Source organism: Myotis nattereri (assembly GCF_964212035.1).
Source record: "Myotis nattereri genome assembly, chromosome: 21".
Classification (NCBI taxonomy): domain Eukaryota; kingdom Metazoa; phylum Chordata; class Mammalia; order Chiroptera; family Vespertilionidae; genus Myotis; species Myotis nattereri.
Window position 1 is genome coordinate 5,642,286 of NC_138097.1, and position 24,309 is coordinate 5,666,594.

Sequence of the window (24,309 nt, forward strand, 5' to 3'; positions counted from 1 at the left end):
CCTGCCTTCCTCCCTCCCTCCTTATCCTGACATTCCTCTTTGAATGGCCTTGGAAAAATACAATGGATCCTTTTAAGCTGACCTCCTGTTGTGATATAAATCTCCTATAAAAATGGGATTCAACTAATAGGAGCATAAGATAAACGCTGTTGCAGGGTAAGCAGGAAACCTCGCTTTCCCATGCTCTCCTCCTGGCAAAGGGAGCTGGTAGATTCCAGGGGCTCAGAAAACTGGGGGGCTGAGCAGGGAGCCCAGAGACCCAACGCCCCAACAGTGCTGCCAGTGACGAGCGGTGAGGAAAACTAGGACTCAATTCTACAACATCTCATTTTATTACAATTCCGTCCTTGTGTTCCAGAATCAATGGCTACTTAATACAAAATTCAAAGCACTCAGAAAATGGACCATGTTAACATTTCTTTCTCAGTACTTGAGCTCAAATGGAGAAAATCCTTATAGAACCCAAATCACCAGGTTTAGTACATCCCACAATGAGCACCTTTAGTAAGCAAGAGGAAAAAATATGGGTCACGAACCCGGCCAAATACACACAGCAGCAGATGAGACTCCCAATGCAAACACATGACTCCCTATAGAACATTCATAGAGTGTCCCCCAAGAAAGGTATACAGAGATCAGACTCCCAATGAATATGAATGACTCCCTTTGGAATATAAACATGGAGTGTCCACAAGAATGGTGTACAGAGATCAGACTCCTGATAAAATGAATGACTCCCTATGGGATGTAAACATGGGGTGGTCCAAAAAATGTGCACACAGTGAAAAGAAATAATAAATCAACTCCTGAAGGACAGAATGACTGCCTTTTGAACATAAATATAGGGCGCCCCGCCTTCAATGTACACACAGGTAAGACTCCGGTGGAAGAGAATGACTCCCAATGGAACAGAAAGTAGAGTTCCAAAAAAATGTGCACACAGATTAACAGCTGACAACTCACTGAATTTTCACCCCTTTTCAAGTTTAACTGATTGGAAAAAATGGGTGAAGCCAAACTAAGCTTTGAATGAAGAAAATTTCTCCACTAGGCTTTTTACGGGGATACATAAAAGATAAAGTTGAGGAATCCAGGGCAGCTATGGAAAGAGATACGTACAAACACCAAACCGAAGGAACGATTCTTGTTGTTTGCACTGCCTTCGCTTGCCTTAGTTCTGGTCCAGGCGCTGCTGCTGAGGAAGCAACGGAATCGCAAACACCAAGAATCACTGCGTTCTGTCTGTTCACATCTTCTGTCAACAGCAGCTTCGATGCCTGGACTGTGGCCCTTTCTGTGCCAGACACCTCATCCTTTATGTGTCCCCAAAAGAAAGTCCAGGGGATACATCTTTGTTCAAAGTTTAGTCTGGCTTCACCCATTACGTCAAATCTGTTAACCCTGAAATGGAGTGAAAATTGAGTTATCAGCTGTTAAAGTGTGTTTACATTTGGGGGGACACCCTGTAGTATATATATTTGGGGGACACTCAAAGCACATATAATTCACAAGTGTGAACACATGTATGTAATATGTTACATTTGGTTCTTACCCTTGGAAGTCACTCAGAAATAATAAATCAAAGTGTCATCCTCAATGGGGGACGCTGGGGCACTGCAGCCACTTTGCAAATCAGGCTGCACTGCCTCTTGCACATGTTCCCCCCTGCACACTGTGGACACTTGCTGGGAGGGAGCGGGCAGGGCTTTCACTGCCCCATCACCCAGGCCGGGCAGACTCAGTGTTTATAGAAAACGGGCCCCAGGAGCCAGCTGGAGAGAAGCAAAGCCTGAGGCCACCTGCCTGGAAGACCGCCCTGGCCTGAAGGACGTGGGGCCCAGGCCTGGAAAGGCTCTGGGTTAAGAGTGAGCCTGACTCCAGGGTCCACCCAGGGCCTCCAGGTCTTTGTGGTTTGGCGGGTCTGGGCTTCTCCTGGGACCACTAGGCTTCTGGGAGAGGGAGTCGAGTTGCCAGACCACAAGGGCCCAGCCATGAGCCAGTGCGTGCATGTGTGTATCTGCTCACCTGCACATGCACATGCACATGCATATGCACACACATGCTTTAATGGAGGTGAAGTAGGTGACACGTGTCCTAAGGGGCATGCTCACAGAGTGTCTGCCTCTGGGAAGGCGGTTTGTCATTGCACTGTGAGCATCCCCAGGCCAAAGTGGATTTGTTCAAAAGATACCTGTGGCTGGAGGTTCAGACAGGAGTTTCGCATATGGGGTGTGACCCTTAGGGCTGGCACAGCGTTGTCACTAACAGAACAAATGGAAGCAGCACGGGAACCCGTTCCTCCTTCTACAGCCGCTCGGGCACCGCAGGCCGACAGGAGAGGAGGCCGTTGTCTTCAGAAGGCGTGCTGGTAGTTTGAAGGCTCTGATTCATTTTTTGTGTTTTCTTTTTTTGGGTTTTTCATAAATGAGGGAGGGTATTTGGTGGAGGAACTGGTAAAAGGAAGGGAATCTCCAGTACCGGGAAAAGGGAGAACCTATTTTGAAGGGGGTGGGATGTTCAAGGAAGATGAGGACTGACAGCATTTCAACACAGCCGGGCGGGCCAATGGACACTTGTCTGTGTTCTTCCCTTTGTTCTTTTTGCGCCCAGTGGCTAAATGGTTATCCCCAGGTCACCAGGAGAAGAAGAAAACAACACAAAACAGCAAATAAATGAATTGAAGAACAACAAATGACTCTACATTGGCTAAATGTACTTGGGAAATCAGAATCCTGTCCAGCCCAGGAGAGATGGAAACAATCCCCATGGCACAACCAGAATCAGGACTTGGTGAATGATTAGGCTCTGACTCCATCTAATTAATTCAGTGGCAACCTTGTGCCAATGCTTTACTGAGCAAGTGAGGAGAAGTGCCCCTCCCCAAGCTTAAGTAGTACAGGTAAGAGAAAACAAAAACTGTGCTATCCGGCCACCTACTGGACAGCTAAAGAAAGACCTCTAATTATCAACCTGCTGAATTGTGGAAAGGAAAATGTTCCTAAATAAGAAAAGTGCTCACCACTTCAAAAGTGCCAGCAGAGGAACAACCCATCAAGCAGCATGGACCACCAAGGTAACAATTACACAGGAAGACAATGACTATATTCTCCAGAATGGAACTCAAAATAATGGGCGATTGTGATATAAGGGCGAGAGAAATCAAAACAGCAGTCATGGAGACACTCAATGAGATACAAGAAGGCAGTTCAATGAGCTCAGGAATAAAATTAATGAACAAAAGAAGGACCTTACCAAAGAGATGAAAACTGAAAAATGAACCAAACGAATTATGGAACTAAAAAGCTCAATGAATGAGATAATGAATGGATATATTAATAACTGATACGCAACAAAAGCTAGTTGCTATGTCAAGATGGCCTGACATTTCCATCTTAGTCATCAGTCATTCAAGGGCTGGGAAGATGTAGACATAAGTGAACTGCACTTAAAAATGCAAATATATAAAATAAAAATTCAAATATTTCCTTCATTTCACTATTTAGAAAATGTACAACTGCTCAGTAAGACATTTTACAAAAACTGAAATAAAAATGCTTAAGGAAAGTAGCAATTAAGAATGTTCTCTATGTAAGAAGATGGCAAAAAATTTTCACTTAAAGACAAATATTAACAGTTTAGTATTACAAGTTTATTTGGTGCATAAAGAAAGATCCTCAGAGGAGGAACACCAAGTTTCCTATTGCCTGCAAAGCTGTCCTCAGGATTCCCACCACCAGGTGTCTCCAGGACCGGCCTCATGTTAGCAGCGCTCAGTCATCTGCTCTGCTGTTCCTGCCAGAAGGAGCACTTCGGTGCTGCCCTCTGCTGGCTGCTTCTGAGCCCTGTGAGGATGGTAAACAGCAGATGCTTAGTATTTTATTTTTCCCTCAATGACTTGCATTTTTTAAATAGCCACAATAATAATTGGAATTTCTCATTAAATTGCATTTTAACAATGAAAATGTGTCAGAGCAGAGCTACTCGATTTCAAGTATAGGTTCTAAACTGTTCTGAAACGTACTTATGTTTCTAGGGAGTAGGGAGAGGGGGTCCCAGCTAAGGAATCCAAAGTCAGGAGGCTGTCAGCGATGCAGATGGCTTATCGGGTAATACTTGCTGCCTCTGGAAGGGCGGTACTTACAAGATCCTTGAAGATGCCCTTGGACATACTTAGTAGCCACTTTAGAGATTTTTTTAAAAATCCCTCAAAGACATTGCCAAGCATTTGCCTTCACCACCCTTGTACAATACACTCATTACCTTGGAGATGTTAATCATTTGACACTGAGGCATAATTTAGAGCAACAACCTCTAAGGAGAACAAGATAGCCTGGCTGGTGATCAAATGACCGAAAACAGCTCCAGAGGCCATTGCTTATACCATTGTTACCAAGGCGTTAGAGGTGGGATCTGCCCTTTCTGTCTTCCCCACACCCTCCTCCTGCAGATCACATTATTTTTAGCCACTTTGTCAATTTACTGCCCCTCACCCCTACGTTAATCTTTCCCTATTTAACATGTATGTCTTTATATAGAGTAGAAAACTATAAAGGACAGTTTGTCTAATGGCGCCCTCTAGTGATAATAGCAAAGGTCACAATCAAGAAAGTAAATTTACCAAGCACCTGATTGTGTTGGAGTAACTTAACCCATTGTGTTTAAGTTGTTATCTTAAATGTTTCTATTTAGGGGAATTCTGACAAGCGATTTTATAATAGTCCTAGAGGCCCGGTGCACGGAATTCATGCACTCGGAGTGGGGGTCCCTCAGCTGGGCCTGTGCCCTCTTGTAGTCTGGAAGCCCTCGGGGGATGTCCGACAGATGGCCTAAGCCAGTGATGGCGAACCTATGACATGCGTGTCAGAGGTGACATGCGAACTCCTTTTGTTTGTTTGATTTTTCTTTGTTAAATGGCATTTAAATATATAGAATACATATCAAAAATATAAATCTTTGTTTTACTATGGTTCCAAATATAAAAAAATTTCTATATGTGACATGACACCAGAGTTAGGGTTTTTCAAAATGCTGACGCGCTGAGCTCAAAAGGTTCGCCATCTCTGGCCTAAGCTGTCAGTTGGACATCCTTAGCATTGCTGTGGAGGTGGGAGAGGCTCCTGCCACTGCCGCTGCACTCGCCAGCTATGAGCCCAGCTTCTGGCTGAGCAGTGCTCCCCCTGTGGGTGCGTAATGACCACCAGGGGTCAGCTTCTGCATTGAGCTTGTGCCCCCTGCTGGTCAGTACGCATCATAGCGACCAGTCGTTCCACCTTTTGGTCCATTTGTATATTAGCCTTTTATTATATAGGATTGCTAAATTTTAGAGCTTCAAGACATTCAGCTTAACGACTGGTAGATCAGGTTAACTGTATGAAAATATTAAGGGGAAAAAATTAAAGGCATGTAAAACCAAAAAAGGAGGAGAGATGCAACTGTCCTGGAAGAACATCTGAATGGTAAGTTCATTTGCCAAAGTTATACTATTTAGTTAGCTTTCAAGCCCCACTAATCTCATGAACCTGGCACAATAGTAATTATGTTTTAAGTTTAGAGGCTAATTACTGAGTTAAATTTATTTTCTCTGATTCTGCATTTGACTTACAAAGTTTGTTTCCTTTCCAATCATTTGCTGCGTTCCAATACTTCTTGGTAGAGTCACATGTGTTTTTCTGATTCTCTTTCTGCTATCATCTTGAGAAGTTTGCAAAAGCGGAGTTCTGAGTTCCAGATGACTTCTATGTGAAGCATTACGAGTACATGTTAACGGCTCTGAGATTTCTTGAGATGCTCTTTGTGTCTAAAGCAAACAAAAAGGATACATTTTTAAAGTAAGTATAACATGAACAGTTACAATTGCCTTCTTTAGTTTTGAGTCAACAACTCAGAGGTCAGTTTTAAGTGTGAAAAAAAGCTGACATTTAAAATATTTATCATCAATGTCCACTGAATTAAATCTGAGTTATAAGGTTAATCATTCTTCTATTAGTACTCGTGTAAACTGATAAATCAAGGAATAATAGAATCAGTTTAAAAATTTTAAAGTAGAAGGATATAACTTAACTCAAGAGTATGGAACAATTTTTAAATCACATTCCCCTTCCTTTTTTTAAAAAAAATGTTTTATTGATTTTTCACAGAGAGGAAGGGAAGGGGATAGAGAGTTAGAAACATTGATGAGAGAGAAACGTTGATCAGCTGCCTCTTGCATACCCACGACTGGGGATGTGCCCGCAACCAAGGTACATGCTCTTGGCCGGAATCGATCCCGGGACCGTTCAGCCCACAGGGCAACAATCTATCCACTGAGCCAAACCGGTCAGGGCCCCCTTTTCTTTCAAATAGTCTTGTTTAACATCAACTGGTCTTAAAAATAAAATGATTCTCCGCTAAGAATCATTCAGAAAGATCAATTCAGTGATAATAATGATGGAAACTGAAATACTAAAAAGGGAAAACAAATGCCACCTTCTTTCCAGAAATCTGTAAAATAAATTGCCATTAAAGGAAGTAAAGGAAAGGCAAAACCCCTGTATTTATCAGAAACATAATTTGCAGTGAAGTGATTTATAGCACATTAAATCAATAAATTAACCTGTAAAAATAAGTCGAGTTGTGTCATGTTGTCTGTTATATCCTTTACCAATTCATCAAGATTCGGTGTATGCTTTTCTACTTCAAAGTCTTCCGCCATATGCTTGTCCTGATATCTTCTCAGCATTTTTACCATTTGTTTCCTCTGCTCTATCTCAGCCTCTAGTTCTTTACATTCCTTTAGAAGTGCTTCCCTCCATAACTCCTCTTGAGCTGTCTTTTCTTCATCCAGACATATACAGTTTGAAGATGACGGTTGCAGTTTTCCAATAAGATCATCATTCTGCATGAAGAAAAGGATCTAGTTTGGTTATGAAGGTGTGTTCACCAGTATGACATTTTGAAATGAATTCAATGGCAATAGCATGTTATCTGTATGGTGGAACCTTAATTACTCAGAATCAAAACCAAAGTTAAAATGACCAGGAGTCACAAAAATACATTTACTGGTGCCGCCTTTGCCCCACAACATCTGCACTTGACTTTATGCTCCTTTTTCTATGACTGTTTCATGTCTTTCCTCCACAAAATGACTACCCGTTGGCCCTTAGTAGAAAGTCTCTTACCTCTTCCCCCATCTTACCTCTTCACAATCTTTAAAAAAGTTTTAGAGATATCATATTGTGGTTTTCAGAACTGTCATCAAATGCTTCCCAAGATAAGACTTTCAAAATGAGACTAATTCATGACTCTTACAAATATGGATTCTAATGCCATAGGTCTTTTACTGAACCAAAAACATTTGGTGCTAATTAGAATTGCATTCCAAGAAGAAATGATTCCCTGGATTACGGAGAAATTAAAACTCTTACTGTTAAAGTTTAGCTCCATAAACTCTACATTTTTTTTAGAACCAAAAAAGTGGGCGTGGGAGGCTTAACTCAATAATGCTGTCTTGAAATTCTTTGTTACTTCCCACAAAATAAGGGAACATAGTAAACAAAACAACATCATCACCATCAACAACACACTTGCTGGCAGGTCAGTGATAATGGTGATGGCTGTGTCTGGTGCCCTCTGACTCTCTCCCCAGGGAAGCTCACTCTGGGAACCCAGCCACCACGTTGTGAATAACAAAGCAGCCCCGGCCACATGGTCAGGCCTCATACCGGTGTCCAGCTGAGACTGCCCCAGGGAGCGTCCCAGCCAAAAGCCCACTGCACCTGACCAGCCCGTGAACAAACAAGCCTTTAGATAAGCAGTTCTCAACCTGTGGATCGCCAACCTGCGGGTCGTGACCCCTTTGGGGGTCGAACGACCCTTTCACAAGGGTTGCCTCAGACCATTAGAAAGCACATATATAATTACATATTGCTTTTGTGATTAATCACTATGCTTTATGTTCAATTTGTAACAATGAAAATACATCCTGCATATCAGATATTTATATTACGATTCAAAACAGTAGCAAAATTACAGTCATGAAATAGCAATGAAAATACTTTTATGATTGGGGGTCACCACAACATGAGGAACTGTATTAAAGGGTCCCGGCATTAGGAAGGTTGAGAAGCGCTGCTGTAGATGATTCCACTTCCCAGCTTCAAGTCTTCCCAGCTGGTGGCAAGTGGAAATGAAATGAGCTGGCCTCACTGCAGATTTGTGCACACGGTAAGTGCTGCGTTAAGACACGAGGTTTGGAGGTGGTTTATTAAGCAGCAATAAGTAACTGGCACAGATACTGACATTGAGAACAGAATGCTGGTTTTCAAATGGCGGCCAAATAGGTGGACGTGTCCTGCGCCTTCTCACGGAGCAGACAGAAGGGACAGCTAAGTCGAATAACATCCACTCGGAATTGGCGAGTTAAACAGCTGGTGAGACAATCCATGACCCATATACACGCTGTATACAAGAGACCCTCCTCAGAACAAGGGAGTCCCACAGACTGAAAGTGAAGGAATGGAAAATATCTGCCAGGCAAATGGAAAGGAAAAATAAAGCTGGGGTAGCAATACCTGTGTCTGACAAAATAGACCTGAAAATGAAGGACATAACAAGAGGTAAGGAAGGCACGCGCATGGAGATGAATTTGCTGGCTCCTTCTTTCCCCCAGGCCTGAGCCTCCAAGCAGCCTGGGATGAGCTGGTGATCCCAAAGGCCTGACAGTCAGCCTGGTCCTCCCGCCACCCACCCCGATCCCCTGTTCACCATCGCTGGTCCATCGGAGCCTCGGGTTGGGGGGCAGGAAGGCCAAGAGGTCAGCAGTTCAGCCTGCTCACCAGTTCCCAGTCCCGCCTGACCCCTCTCGTGGGCTGTGGGGAGAGACCAGGAAGTGGTCAATGCCACCTCACGGCGACGGGTCGTTTGGTCAGTCTGGTCATTTGGTCAGTCTGGTCATTAGGGACATTGGCTTTACATATATTAACCACAATGAAATACACAAGAAAGCTGCCATGAAAAGTAGTACCCTAAAACACTTTATATTATTTAACCAGCTATAGATTAACTGATGACAGGTTAAATTTCATACATACTTGACTTCTGCTTTGATCTAGCTTGTTCTTGAAATCTGGTTTCTTATCTTCTAAATGCATATGATGACGTGATTCAATCTCCAGAAAAGTCTCTGTTGTAGACAGTTTTCTCTTGGTATCAGCCAGTTCTTGTTGAAGTTGTCTCACAGTTGCCTAGGAAGATATTTCTGTTACTGATTTTATAAATCAGATTATTTTAAATTATGTTACTAATTGACTAATTATTGTATTGTTCTCCATACAAACAACTATAAACCTACTTTTGCCCTACCCTGGGTATATCTTGTTAGAGTCATATATTATTATCATAATGTTATGACAATCATCTATGACTGGAAAAATATCACCAGCTACATCAATTCACCTTCTTTTCCTCATATGGACATGCTCCTGTTTGCTTAATCAGGGTAAAGTCACAGAAAATTTAACCCTCCTGCCTCATCAGACAGCTGATTCAGTCCCACTCTCAATCCCCCTCCCCCATAAATCTCAAAGCTTTACAATCTACTAACATCTCAAAGAGAAATGGGCATTAGGTGGATCAAGTGGTAGTAAATTCGATATTATGGAAAATTTTCTCTTTTTATTTATTTTTTAACCAGAGTCTTCAATTAACTTTGAGTTCCTCACACATTCAATCTCCTGCTCAAATCCTCCCAATAGGTTCCTAACTTAGAAGGAAAGTCATTCCAATGGCCTTCAAGGCCCTAGGTAATCAGGCCTTCACCTCCCTTCCTGCTATACATAAACCCTGCCAGCCCTCACTAATCTGAAATGGAGATCCAATGCCAAGGTAATGAATCACAGAGAGCTACAATTCTCTCTGTGTTGGACAAACTTATCCCCAAATGATAGTAATTAGGCCTCAAAATGAGAAACATAAGCACATTATTTGTAAAAGTATTCAAAGAATATTATAAATAGTAGGGGGAAGATTAAATCAAGTATAGATTTGCAAAAACTCATCATATTTGTCCCAAATTATGATGTAACGAAAAGTAGATGCCTTGAAAAGGGTTGAGAGGTCATATGAATATATTACTTGAGACTGAAATATTTCCAAATTTAATTCAAATTGGCATGAATAAAAATAACATTATACCAACTCAAGTATATAAGATGCTACTGAAGGAAAGGTACTATATGATACAGCATCTACATTTCAGTTCATCTGGAAATCTGAACTTAGCTGTCAAATTAATCCACTTAATTGAATCTTAATTTCAAAATACTCATTTTAGGTAGAGCATTTCCATTTATCTACTTCCTAATGGTTTTAAATTTGGTGACAGAAAGATTAAAATTATTATGCTATCAATGTAAGACCAAATTATTAATATAAATCTATATCTATTAATAGTCTATAATGTAACCTCTTAAAATTTCATGGGCAGCAAATGTCTTTACTCAAAACAAAGCATCTATCAGGTCTAATGTTCTTCTACTGGATACAATGTCTGCTTTGAAGCTGACAGAGCAAACACATTTATAAACTATACCATATATATATATATATATATATATATATATATATATATATATATAATTCAGAGAAGAAGGGAGAGGGAGAGGGAGATAGAAACATCAAAGATGAGAAAGAATTATTGATTGACTGTCCCCTGCACTCCTACTAGGGACTGGGCCTGCAACCGGGCATGTGCCCTTGAGCAGAATTGAACCTGGGACAATTCAGTCCTCGGTCAATGCTCTATCCACTGAGCCAAACCAGCTAGGGCTATAGTCTCTACGTTTTTAATATTCAACTAGATTCAGCATTTAGCCATCATCAAATATTACTCTGAATTTTCTCTTAGGAAATTTGAAAAATACTTATGTGTCTGGATACTTACATTTCTTTCTGCATTAGTATTTTCATACTGATATACTGTTTCTTTAAAACCATTCCATTTGGTGATTAAGTCCATCATTATTCCATGCAGCCGAAGAACATACTTTTGATTTTTACGATCAAATATTTTTATGATATCCCGAATCTGAATCTGATCTTGGGTGTTAATTACCGTCTTTTCTTCTCTGTCAGCTTGGTTGTGATCCTGATCCAGTTGCTGCTGAAGCAACATCATTTCACTCTGTAGCTGAGATAGCCTCTCCATGAAGGATTCCTGCTGTCCAATGTCTTTATCCACTCCACCTGGCTCCTTTTGATACACGTGTTCAGTTTCCTCCTTTTGACACTGTTTTTGACTGAGGTCTCTTTCTACACCTTCTGAAACCAATGTCCTTTCTTTGAGAGCATCTCTCATGTGGTGAAGCTCAATTTCTAAGCTACTGTTTTTACTTTCCACTTCAGAAAGTCGTTGAGAAAGAATCTCATTGTTATGTTTTAGGTTAGACATATCCAAATTCATTTTGTCCCATAAACAAAAATATTCACCTCTTGCTCTCTGGAAAGCCAGTTGTAGCTCTCTTTTGGATGCCTGACAATGCTCATGGTCCTGTACAGCTGTAGCTAGTCTAGACCGGTATGATTCAACTTGTGCTTCCAGTCTTCCTCGGTTTTGTTGTTCCATCTCCAGTTTATGGTTTAGCATCCTAACCTCAGCTCTCAGAACTTCAAGCTGCGCATTGTGTTGAGATTCTGTTTCTGTTATTGTCCTTTGAGGATGGTCCTTCTTTTCTTTGCCAATTGCAACGTCCTCAAAATATCCTTTTCCCATTTCCAGGGTCTGATTTTTTACTGAGTCCATTTCCAGTCTCAGCTTGGCAATTTCATCCCACAACATGCGCTTTTCATCCGATCGACATTTTTCTTTTTCAGAACTCCCAGAAACCTGAGGAACACGAAGGAGACTGTGAGCTAAAACACTGAAATGACACGTCATGATCGCCTCTGAAATTAAAGAATAACCTGTGTTATGATAAAAGGTTGCAATAGGTGTATATCTCACTGGAAAAAAATAGATTTGGATCCACACCTCTAACTTTATACAAGCATAAATTCCCCAAAGTTCAAAAATATAATATTATATGATGGATTTTCAAGTGGAAAAACACACAACAGAATTTTAAGAGTCTCAGAATTAGAAAGGGTTTTTCTAAATCACCACAAGCCCAGAATGCATTTAAGTAAAAGATTAATAATTCTAATTACACTTACAAATTGAGATTACAGTCTGAACATACCCCACAGTAAGAGTATTAACCATGCCTATAATAGGATAAACTAAATTTCCCCAAAATTCTTTTTCCCCAATATTATCCCATAGATATTCTACTTTTCTAATACTTTCATAGTCATTTATAAAAACTATCTCTACTAATAACTGATAATCCAGCATTTTCCTGAGCACTTCTACATCCATCAATGAACTCATTCAGTTATCACAATCTGGAATGGAGGGGTTAAAAACATAAGCAAGTTCCGGATTTTCCCCAGGTTTTCAGACTCTACAATTTGTGATCTTGCACCAATCCATAGTTCTCCTCTAGTGTAGATATGGAAACACAAAAGAAGCCTATTTTTCGAAAAACAGGTAGTGAATAATATAAAATTTACAGAGCTCTTTTTAGAAAACTGTGAGATTATTTGTTGCTTCAATAGCCTTTATTTCTTGTTCATGATGTTTAAATTAGTATTAACTGTGATATGGGGAGGGTGGTTCCACTGATCTACTTTACTAGGAATAAATTACTTACCAATAAATTATCACTAAATATATATTACTAGAGGCCTGGTGCACAAAAATTTGTGCACTTGGGGGGGAAGGGGGGGTCCCCTCAGCCTGGCTTGTGCCCTCTCGCAGTCTGGGACCCCTCGGGAGATAACGCCCTGCTGGCTTAGGCCTGCTCCCTGGTGGCAGAGGGCAGGCCCAATCCCTAGGTGCAGCCCCTGGTCGGGCTCAGAGCAGGGCCGATTGGGGTGTTGCGGCGCCGCCCCCTGTCGTGCACAGAGCAGGGTGGATCGGGAGGTTGCGATGCCACCCCCAGTCACGCTCAGGGTAGGGCCGATTGGGGGGTTGGGGCACCGCCCCCTGTCACACTCAAGGCAGGGTCAATGGGGAGGTTGCGGTGCCACCCCCTGTCACGCACAGAGCAGGGTCAATCAGGGGGTTGGAGAGCTCCCCCCTGTCACGCACAGACGAGGGCCCATCAGGGGGGGTGGGGAACTCCCTCCTGTCATGCACAGAGCAGGGTCGATCAGGGGGTTGGGGAGCTCCCCCCTGTCACGCACAGAGCAGGACCCATCGGGGTTGGGAGCTCCACCCTGTCACGCACAGAGCAGGGCCCACCAGGGGGTTGAGGAGCTCTCCCCTGTCACTCAGAGAGTAGGGCTGATAGGGGAGTTGGGGCGCCGCCCTCTATCACCCACAGAGCAGGGCTGATCAGGGGGTTGGGACACCACCACTGTCACACTCAGGGCAGGGCCGATGGGGAGGTTATGGCTCTACCCTGTCACACACAGAGCAGGGCCCATGGGGGGTGGGGGGTGGGGCGCCACACCCTGTCACACACAGAGCAGGGCAGATCAGGGGGTTGGGGCACCGCACCCTGTCACACACAGAGCCGCAGGGCGATCAGAGGTTGGGGAGCTCCCCCGTATCAGGCACAGAGCAGGGCTGATCAGGAGGTTGGGGTGCCTTCCCCTGTCACGAACAGAGCAGGGTGGATAGGGAGGTTGTGGCCCCACCCCCTGTCACACACAGAGCCGCAGGGTGATCAGGGGGTTTGGACGCTGCCCCGTCACACTGATACTGTTGCCAGGAGGCCTCTCGGCTCCACTGATCCCAGTGCTGGGAGGCATATTACCCTTTTACTGTATAGGATAGAGGCCTGGTGCATGGTTGGGGCTGGCTGGTTTGCCCTGAAGGTTGTCCTGGATCAGGGTGGGGGTCCCCACAGGGGTGCCTGGCCAGCCTGGGTGAGGGGATGATGGCTGTTTGCAGCTGGTCACACACCATTCAGGGTGGGGGTCCCCACTGGGGTGCCTGGCCAGCCTGGGTGAGGGGCTGAGGGCTGTTTTCAGGCTGGCGGGTCACGGAAGCTCCCAACCGCTCCTTTTTTTCTTTTTTAATTCTGGGCCAGCTTTAGCTCTAAGGCTCCAGCTCTTAGGCCTCCACTGCTGAAAGTAGGTAATCGAAACAATGTATAACTCCAGCTCTGACTCCAGCTCTGAGATCCCAGCTCGATGAAAGCTGGTTTCTGGGTTTTTTTTTTTTAGCTTCTATATTTGTTAAAATGTTTCAAACTGCAGGCTCAGAGGCCTGCAAGGCAGGCGGGGAATATTGGTTTCCTCCGTCACTGAAGCAAGCAAGCCTCATGTTAGTTTCAAGCTGCCTGGCTGCCGGCCGCCATCTTGGATGACAGTTAATTTGTATATCGCCCTGATTAGCCAATGGGAAGGGTAGCGGTTGTATGCCAATTACCATGTTTCTCTTTTATTAGATTAGACTAGAGGCCCAGTGCACAAAAATTTGTGCACTCGGGGGGTGGGGGGGTGGGGGTGTCCCTCAGCCCGGCCTGTGCATTCTCACAGTCAGGGACCCCTCGGGAGATAACGCCCTGCTGGCTTAAGCATGCTCCCAGGTGGCAGAGGGCAGGCCCAATCCCTAGGTGCAGCCCCTGGTCGGGCTCAGAGCAGGGCCGATTGGGGAGTTGGGGCACCACCCCCTGTCATGCACAGAGCAGGGCGGACTGGGAGGTTGTGATGCCACACTCAGTCATGCTCAGGGTAGGGCCGATTGGGGGGTTGGGGCACCGCCCCCTGTCACACTCAAGGCAGGGTCGATGGGGAGGTTGCGGCGCCACCCTGTCATGCTCAGAGCAGGGCCAATCAGGGTTTGGGGCGCTGCCCCGTGTCATGCACACAGCAGGGCCCATCAGGGGGGTTGGGGCTCCGTACCCTGTCATGCACAGAGCACGGCCCATCAGGGGGTTGGGGAGCTCCCCCCTGTCACTCACAGAGTAGGGCCGATAGGGGAATTGGGGCACCGTCCCCTATCACACACAGAGCAGGGCGGATCAGGGGTTGGGGGTGCCGCCCTCTATCACCCACAGAGCAGGGCCAATCAGGGGGTTGTGGCGCCGCCACTGTCACACTCAGGGCACGGACGATGGGGAGGTTATGGCTCTACCCCGTCACACACAGAGCAGGGCCCGTGGGGGGGGGGGGGTTGGGGTGCCGCACCCTGTCACACAAAGAGCAGGGCCGATCAGGGGGTTTGGGTGCTGCCCCCTGTCACGCTGATCCTAGTGCCGGGAGGCATATTACCCTTTTACTATATAGCATAGAGGCCTGGTGCACGGGTGGGAGCCGGCTGGTTTTTCCTGAAGGGTGTCCTGGATCAGGGTGGGGGTCCCCACTGGGGTGCCTGGCTAGCCTGGGTGAGGGGATGATGGCCGTTTGCAGCTGGTAACATACCCTTCAGGGTGGGGGTCCCCACTGGGGTGCCTGGCCAGCCTCGGTGAGGGGATGATGGCTGTTTGCAGCTGGTCACACACCCTTCGGGGTGGGGGTCCCCACTGGGGTGCCTGGCCAGTCTGGCTGAGGGGCTGAGGGCTGTTTTCAGTCTGGGAGTGACTGAAGTTCCCAACCGCTTCTTTTTTCCTTTTTTTTTTTTTTTTTTTTTTTTTTTTTATTCTGGGCCAGCTTTAGCTTGAGGATTGGCTCCAGCTCTTAGGCCTCCGCTGCTGAAAGTAGGTTTCTGGCCTTTGCTTACAATGTTGTGATCCCGCTGGCTGAAGCCCAGCGGTATTTGTTACAATGTTTGAAACTGCAGGCTCAGAGGCCTTCAGCTGCAGGTGGGGAACGTTGGTTTCCTCCGTCACTGAGGCAACCATGCCTCATGTTAGTTTCAAGCTGCCTGGCTGCCGGCCGCCATCTTGGCTGACAGTTAATTTGCATATCTCGCTGATTAGCCAATGAAAATGGTAGCGGTCGTACGCCAATTACCATGTTTCTCTTTTATTAGTGTAGATGGCCTGCATTCTCTTCAGAAGTCCCTTCTATTAACATGGGATGCTACTTAGAACAAATTGTTAATTTTCTCTAAAGTAGAGGAATGACATCTAAAATATGATCTCTGCACCTGCTGTACTTTCCTCCTTACCATCACTGGAAGTGAAAACTAACCTCTATATGAATATATCAAGGAAATGAAATCAGCACCAAAATCTGGAACATTTGTTGTTAGTCGCAATACCTTTGAGATCATGGACAACACATTGATTCCTATGGTAAATATTAAAAGCCTTCTCTTTGGATGAGGCCATTGTGTATGCCACTGGTTGAGACAAATGGATTTGAATTAGCAATATCATTTTATCGAATGGGCACCAAAAGCCACACCTCTCTCTCTCTCTCTCATATGCTTTTTAAATCCTCTTGTTTCCATGTGTACAGTATTGTTTTTTAAAATATATACAAACTCACACATACATACATTTGAAAAGGCCTAAATAAACTACCTCAGAGTTCATTTTTTATAGGTTATTTCTTTTTCAAAAACATATTTTCTCGATTTTTTTTTTCAGAGAGGAAGTGAGAGGGATAGAAAGTTAGAAACATCGATGAGAGAGAAACATCGGTCAGCTGCCTCCCGCACACCCCCTACTGGGGACATGCCAGAAACCAAGGTACATGCCCTTGACCAGAATTGAACCTAGGACCCTTCAGTCCACAGGCCATCTTGTAATATGCTGGCGTTCTGTTCTCCAGAAGGTCGCCTCTGAGTAAGGGATGAAGATACATTTTGCTCTTCTACAACCTAGGCCGTGCTCGGCAAACTGCGACTCGGCAAACTGCGACTCGTGAGCCACATGCGGCTCTTTGGCCCCTTCAGTGTGGCTCTTCCTAAGCCTAGGAGTACCCTAATTAAGTTAATGACAATGTACCTACCTGTATAGTTTAAGTTTAAAAAATTTGGCTCTCAAAAGCAATTTCAATTGTTGTACTGCTGATATCTGTCTCTGTTGACTAATGAGTTTGCCGACAACTGATAGGGTCACATTTCATTTAGTTTTCGGTCTCATTTCATTAAAAAAAATTCCAAAGCTTAAGAGCAGTACCTTACATAAACTGTGAAAAGGATGTAGCCTTTTAAAGCACAAGGATCTTTCCTTTCCATGAAAAACTGAAATTTTAAGTGATAGCTACATTTGTCATAGAGCAAAAATACAGTATACTGAAAGAAAATCTCTTTATGAACATTTGACTAGTTCCATCACCGTCTCAAGGCAACTTAGCTTGTATGTTAACATTTACTAAGAGTCAGAATGAACATTTATGTTAATGGGTAGGCTCAATTTATTTTCTATTTCTTCATTTAGAAAACATTCACAGAGCATCTATTAGATGCCAAGGACAGTAATAAGTTAATAATAGTTGAAATCATAAAGGTCACAGTTCACATTTTGAATGAGAATATTTTTTGTTTTGTTTTTTAATTAATAATATACATTAAATGACAGGCTATAACTATTGACGAAGTACTGTTAGAAATAAGAGATTTTCCCCAAAGATAAATTTACCTCATTGTCTCTTATAATCGCCAGTGTGATGTCTTTTGCTCTAATCGTGGTTTCAAGTGGTGAGTTCATTTCAACTTCTTTAATAGAGTGCTCTTCTTTCTTTCTTAACTGCACCCTATATTTTTCACATATCAGATCACCTTTTTGTCTCTTCTCTTTTTCTTTTCTTAAGATACATCTGCAGTTAAATATAACCAATGATGTGATCCACATAAGATAAACTGTTGTAAGATGTCTTATATAAATCTCATGGTAACCACAAAGCAAAAATCTTCAGCAGATTCACAAAAGATAAAGAGCAGGAATCAAAGCACACTATGGAAAATTTTCAATTCACAAAAGAAGGCGGCAGGAGAGGAAGACTGGAACAATGAAACTACAAAACAGCCACAAAACAACTAGATAGCATTAGTGAGTCATTACATGCCAATAATTACTTTGTAGATAGATTGAATTCTCCAATCAAATGGCATAGGATAACTTGGGGTGGTGAACACAGAATGCAGTGTACAGATGATGTGTTGTAGAATGTGCACCTGAAACCTGTGTAACTTTGTTAACTAGAGACACCACAATAAATTCAATAAAAAGACAAAAAGTAGAGAATATCTTCACGGATTAGAATAAGACCTAACTATATGCTGTCTACAAGAGACTAAATTCATTCATTTTCTTAATTTTTTAAATCTTCACCTGAGATTATGCCCAGTGGTCTTAGCAAGAGGGGAATGGAAAGAGAGACAGACAGACAGACAGACTGACAGACAAACATCAATGTGAGAGAGAACATTGATTGGTTGCCTCCCATACATAGCCAAACCAGAGATCAAACCCACAACCTAGGTATATGCCTTGACTGGGAATCAAACCAATAAACTTTTGGTGTAAGGGATGGTGCTGCAACCAAATGAGCCACACAGGCCAGGGCTCAATTCATCCTTAAAGACACTTAAAGGCTCAGTGTGAAGAGATGGAAATGTTAACCTTGAACCAAACATTAGACCAATGGATTTAACAAACATTTAGAGAGTAGTCATACATTTTTCATCACCGCCTCAAAGAGATAGCTGCACTCCCATGTTCACTGCAGCCTTATTCACAATAGCCAAGATGTATAACCTATGTGTCCACCAATTAATGAACAGTTAAGAGGATGTGGTGTGTATGTATGTATGTATGTATGTGTATTTAGTATGTGAATGTACATGTATATGTGTGTTTATATAGTAAATGTGTGTAAACACATATATATGTACACACACACACACACACAGTGGAATTTTTCCAGGGAAAGAGAAAGAAGGAAATCCTACTGCTAGAGGCAGAAATAGATTGCAGAGACCAGCTATAGTTATAACAAATATTAGTCGTGCTCTGTTAACCGGGGTTTTTTTTGTGCCAATTAAAGAAAACATATTCTCATCTGGCAGGGAGTTCCCCCCACCCCCCTTGGACTTGGAAATTAACCAGGAAATGTGGTCCATCCTCCTTAACTACCTGTTATCATGGAAAGATTAACCACCTTGTTGATGAAACACTGGAGTCCCAGCATTCATTGGTGCAATCTTTAACCATTATACCCATTTTTATTCCTTCTGCATACTGCCCCATGCCTGTAATATCCATTTTTATTGCATTTGCACCATACCCATTCTTATTTCTTTTGCCTACTTCCCCATGTAATCTTTGTCTTTCTACCCCATATAAACAGCTGGCGTGTGGTGTGGGGGTACAGAATAGATTTTCTTGGATGACCTCCTGCTCTCTCATATTGCCAGCATTATTTAAATAAATGTCATATATGTTCATATACGATTACACCCTGCCTGATGTGCAGCATGGTGCTTATAGTTAACAACACTGTATTATATACTTGAAGGTTGCTAAGGGAGTAGACCTAAATGTTCTCACCACGAAGAAAGAATGGGTAACTATGTGATGTAATGGAAATGTGAACAAAGAATCCCGTGGTAATCATTTAACAACATAAAAGTGTATCCAATAAACACACTGTATCCCTTCAAAATATACAATGTTAATGTCCATTATAGCTCAGCAAAACTGGAGAAAATAGAAAATAGAAAAAAATAAAATACCTGCATGTCATCATATACATAGTTAGAAAATGGCAAGAATCCAATTAGTTATGGTTTTCTTTGAAAATGAAATTACTTGGTAACTTTTGTATCTAATCTTAATATAAAAAGCTAAATTTACCAACAGAAAAGTATACTTACTTTTTTATGGAATAAATGCATGCATAAGAATATCATGATTATATAACTCCACAAATGTTCAAAAAAGCCTGGCTGGGTGGCTCAGTTGATTGGAGCATCATCTTATACACCAAAAGGTTGCCAGTTTGATTCCACATCAAGGCACCTACCTGGGTTTTGGGCTCAGTCTCTGGACGGGAAGCATACCAGGAGGCAACCATTGGACCTTTCTCCCTCACACTGATGTTTGTCTCTGTCTCTCTAATCATTAAGAATATACCCTTGGGTGAGGATTAAAATAAAATTATAACCTACATACAGTTATACAAATTACTCTCCTAGGTAAAACTAAACATTTAGACACTAAACATCAATTGATGAGCATCAACCAAGAGGTCACCAGACCAATTCCCAGTCAGGGCACATGCAGGGTTGCTGCATGATCCTTAGGAATGGGCATGCATGAGGCAGCTGATTGATGATTCTCTCTCATCATTGATGTTTCTATCTCTCCCTTTCCTGCCCTCTCTTTCTAAAATTAATTAAAACATATTAAAAAGGATCTTCCTGAGAGCAATTATTCAACAATTCCTCTTGACCCAAACTTCAAAAATAAGTCTCTATTTATTGACTATGAAATAGTTTTCATTTTGAACATAGCAGATGGAACAGCGCCTACCCAGGTTTGGGGTTCAATCCCCAGTTGGGAAGGCCTGTGCGAGGCATGTACTTTGAGTGAAACAGACAATTAGAAGGTATTGACCAGAGGAACAATACAATCTGACTTATCTTTTAATAGGCCCACTGTGTTTAGAATTGAACACAAGACTAGAATTGATGGTAAGAAAGTAAATAAGAATTAAAGGGAAGGAGAGAGGCAAGGAGGGAGGGAGGGAAAAAGGAAGAAGGAAGGAAGGAAGGAAGGAAGGAAGGAAGGAAGGAAGGAAGGAAGGGAGGGAGGAAGGAAGGGAGGGAGGGAGGGAGGGAAGGAGGGAGAAATAAAAAAGTAAGAAGAAAATCAATTAGCTGACTATTAAGCTGATCTAAATAGTAGATGGTAGTGACCTGGCCTGGAAGATGTGATTGGATTCTGGATATACTGGTACAGTAAACTCTCGATTTTTGTGGACCTAAAATTAACAGACTTCGGAATTAACAGATAAAACTCTAGTCTGTATGTCATGTGTGAAAATAAACGAATGAAACCATTAAATTAAAAATACAACCAAGATTTGCTTATAATTATATTAACAGGTTATTTGTGTAATTAATTCACAGTTATTTTTAACAAATTTTATAAAATAGGCCATATGTTCTAAAACCACTGTAGTAATTTCACCACTTAACGACAAACATAGTCTGAGTATTTAAATCCATGAGACACTGCTCTTAAACAGTGTTCGGCAAATGATCAGGATGTGATCACACCACATGGCGTGTCGGTAGGTGGGTTTGTTGGTGAGTGGAGTGACTTTCTGCAGAAGTTTTAACATGTGCTGCCTTCATTCCCAAGTGCACTGAGCTGTGCCCCAGCCATGAGCATTTGCTCATTCTTGGTGATTGGAATTACTAGACCTACTCAGTATAAAGTTAAAATTATGTATATATCTTAAATACATCATTCCAACCATGACCTTAAAATATAATTATGGCAATCAAATGAATAGCTGCAGAAAGTTTTTAGAGGAAGTAGTGGTTGTATTGCAGAAGGAAGGTAACAATGAACATACAAGAGGACAGCGTACCTTACAAAACTTACTGTTTTAAAGAGTTACCATTTTAAATCAGCAATTTTTGAATTTTGCTGCAGCATGAAAAGAAGTGAAAGTGCAAACCGTGGAAAATGGTTGGAAGAATTTGCTTGATGAGGAAGGGAAACTTGCATTTAGAAGGGCTGGAGGTTACTGATTACTGCGGGACAACACCGAATATTGGTGGAGAAGAAGTAGCTGAGGAAGGTGTTTTACAGTGGTTAGAAGATGAAGGTGACCCTGGGTATCACGCTGTGACTGAAAGTGAAGTAGCAGATGAGGCGATGACCTGGGAGGATGAGGATGGAAGTGAAGACGAGGAGGAAGAAGAATCAACATGCCCCAAACACAAAGTTATCAGCGCTTGGATCCCATCTCCACAGTCTAATAACATTTATTGACAATTCACCAGATAATGAAATTCAGCTTCATTAAACCCATTTTTAAAACATTAGGGAGTTAATTATTTTAAAAAAACAGCAGCACAGTATAGTTTTTTCAAAGCAGGATTACCTAAAGCAAGCCCCTCAAAATCACACATTAAAGTGACACCTCAATTGGAGTGTCCGGATATATCATCATCCAAAGACGATTAAGAGGAAAACTTTTTTTCTGTTCTTATAAAATTTAAATTTTGTTTGTTTTTAGAACACTGTTCATTGGTTGAGTTAAATATAATTAAAATGTATTTTCTGCAAAATGGTTATTTCCACTTAGATTGCATACTTATTACAGTCTCAAAACTACGGTGAATATATTAACAATAATGCGTTTGGAAAACTTCTCTGTGAAATTAAACTTTTCATACATACAAATGTGTCTACATATGTAAAAGCAGGTAAACTAATGTGTAAATTTATTTCACATACACATTCAGAAAACCTACTTTATTATATATAACTGAATTTCATCTTTAATGTATACCCCTTGCCTGAATTAGTCCCTTATATTCAGGTTCCACTGTATTTTGAAAGTAATCTCACAAGATCTGCTGACACATTACTCAATCCCCAGTAGGGGGTGTGCAGGAGGCAGCCTATCCATGATTCTCTCTCATCACTGATGTTTCTATCTCTCTCTCTCCCTCTCCTTTCCTCTCTGAAATCCATAGAAATATATATTTTAAAAAGAGATATTAAGCCGACAGTTTGATATATAGGTCTGGCATTAAGGAGTGAGATCTGGGCTGGGGATATATTTTGAAGATCATTAGTGTATACAAGGTAGTAAAAGTCAATTTTGGTAGAAAAAAGACCAAAGACTGAATCCCAGAACATTTGAATGTGTAAAGGTGGGAGATGAGGAGAAGCCAAACGACTAAGAGACAGGCTAGGCAGGCAAGGGGGAAACCAGGTGAGTGTGTTTTCACCCCCTGAAAACTCAAAGTCCTGAAAGCCAAATGAAAGAAGAGTTTTCCATTGGGTCAAACATTGCTGATAGGTTATGTAAAACCAGGTCTAAAACATTATGTCTGGATTTATTAGAGGGAAAACAAGTACTAACCTCGAGAAAAACAATTTTATAGAAGAGGGGGACTGAAAATTACTAGAGTGGGCTCAAGAGTGCATGGAAGGGAAATTAGAATCAGTGAGTACAGATAGTTCTTTGAAGGACTTTGAATGATCTCATCTTCTTCATGTTAACTGTAGCTTTCAATCCTTTCATAGTGACTAGAAAGTATTTTGTAATACTTAAAAGTTTTTTTCATATCACCGTGACATTCCATGGTTAAAAACATGCCAAATTTACAATACTATACAAGTAAAAGAACCCATGAAATTTCTCTAGATACATAATATTATATAACCTGATTGTGATGTTTCTCATGCTTACAAAGATGACAGAAGGATTTCTTGCTAGATGAAAATCATCCAACTCTAGAATATGTTACACTACTCAAATGTACAAAGTACACTGTAATTAGTCATATTAAATTGTAACAAAAATAAAGGGGGAAACATGCAGGTACTATTCTTACTTTATAAACTGCATTTTTGTCAATTGTGTAATATGTTGAAAAATTGGGTGTGGTGCATACTGAAATCTGTTCTCCTAAGAAAGGAAAGATAAAGGCATGCATGCAGGGTACCTTCAAAAAGAAGACTCACTAAGTTAGGAGCCCCTTGGTTATAATGCAAAGGTCAGTAAACGAATGCCTGCACACCAAATCCAGCCCAGAACCTGGTTTTGTAAATAAAGATTGATTGGAACACAGCCACACCCACTCCTTTACCTAGTGTCTATGACAGATTTCAGAGACCCCGATGGCTCGTGAAGCCTACAATACTGACCATCTGGCATGTTAGAGAAAAGGTCTGTCAGCCCCTCATCTAGCAGATTAATCCCTTGATGTGTTTTAATAGGTTTTACACAATATGCTGAAGTTTGTAGATAAGAAATGGAACAAGTTGCCTTGTGAAATCCCTCAGCTTTCAGATTAATTTGAGTGCCCAATATTTGAGAACTCAGGTATTAGGAACAAAACACAAAAATCTAGTAACTAGCAATTTTGGTGCAAACAAAGTTAGAGTGACAGTGTAGCATATAACTTCCTTTTATAACTGAAAAGATATTGAGAGTATTCTCACAAAATTTGCTTAAGACATGACATTAAACCCAATGCTTTAAATATAAGTCAATTGTGAAACAATCAGTATACTGTAGGCTAGAATTACCCCCATTTTTCCTGGGGCTGCATACTACATTATTTTATGGGTATAATAATGTATTACCTTATAAATAGGTATTTACACTACCTACAACATTTTTGTAAACAATGTTGTAATA

At 42.0% G+C, this 24,309-nt stretch overlaps 1 long non-coding RNA gene across 1 annotated transcript; it reads right to left on the minus strand.

Moving 5' to 3' along the window:
- Positions 1-3,768: 3,768 nt before the first annotated feature.
- LOC308535879 lies at positions 3,769-6,649 on the minus strand. The gene is made up of 3 exons (XR_013997312.1): positions 6,593-6,649; positions 5,603-5,797; positions 3,769-3,842 (listed from the first exon to the last, which is right to left on the minus strand). It is a non-coding gene; the product is annotated as an uncharacterized lncRNA (long non-coding RNA).
- Between the last annotated feature and the right edge of the window lie 17,660 nt (positions 6,650-24,309).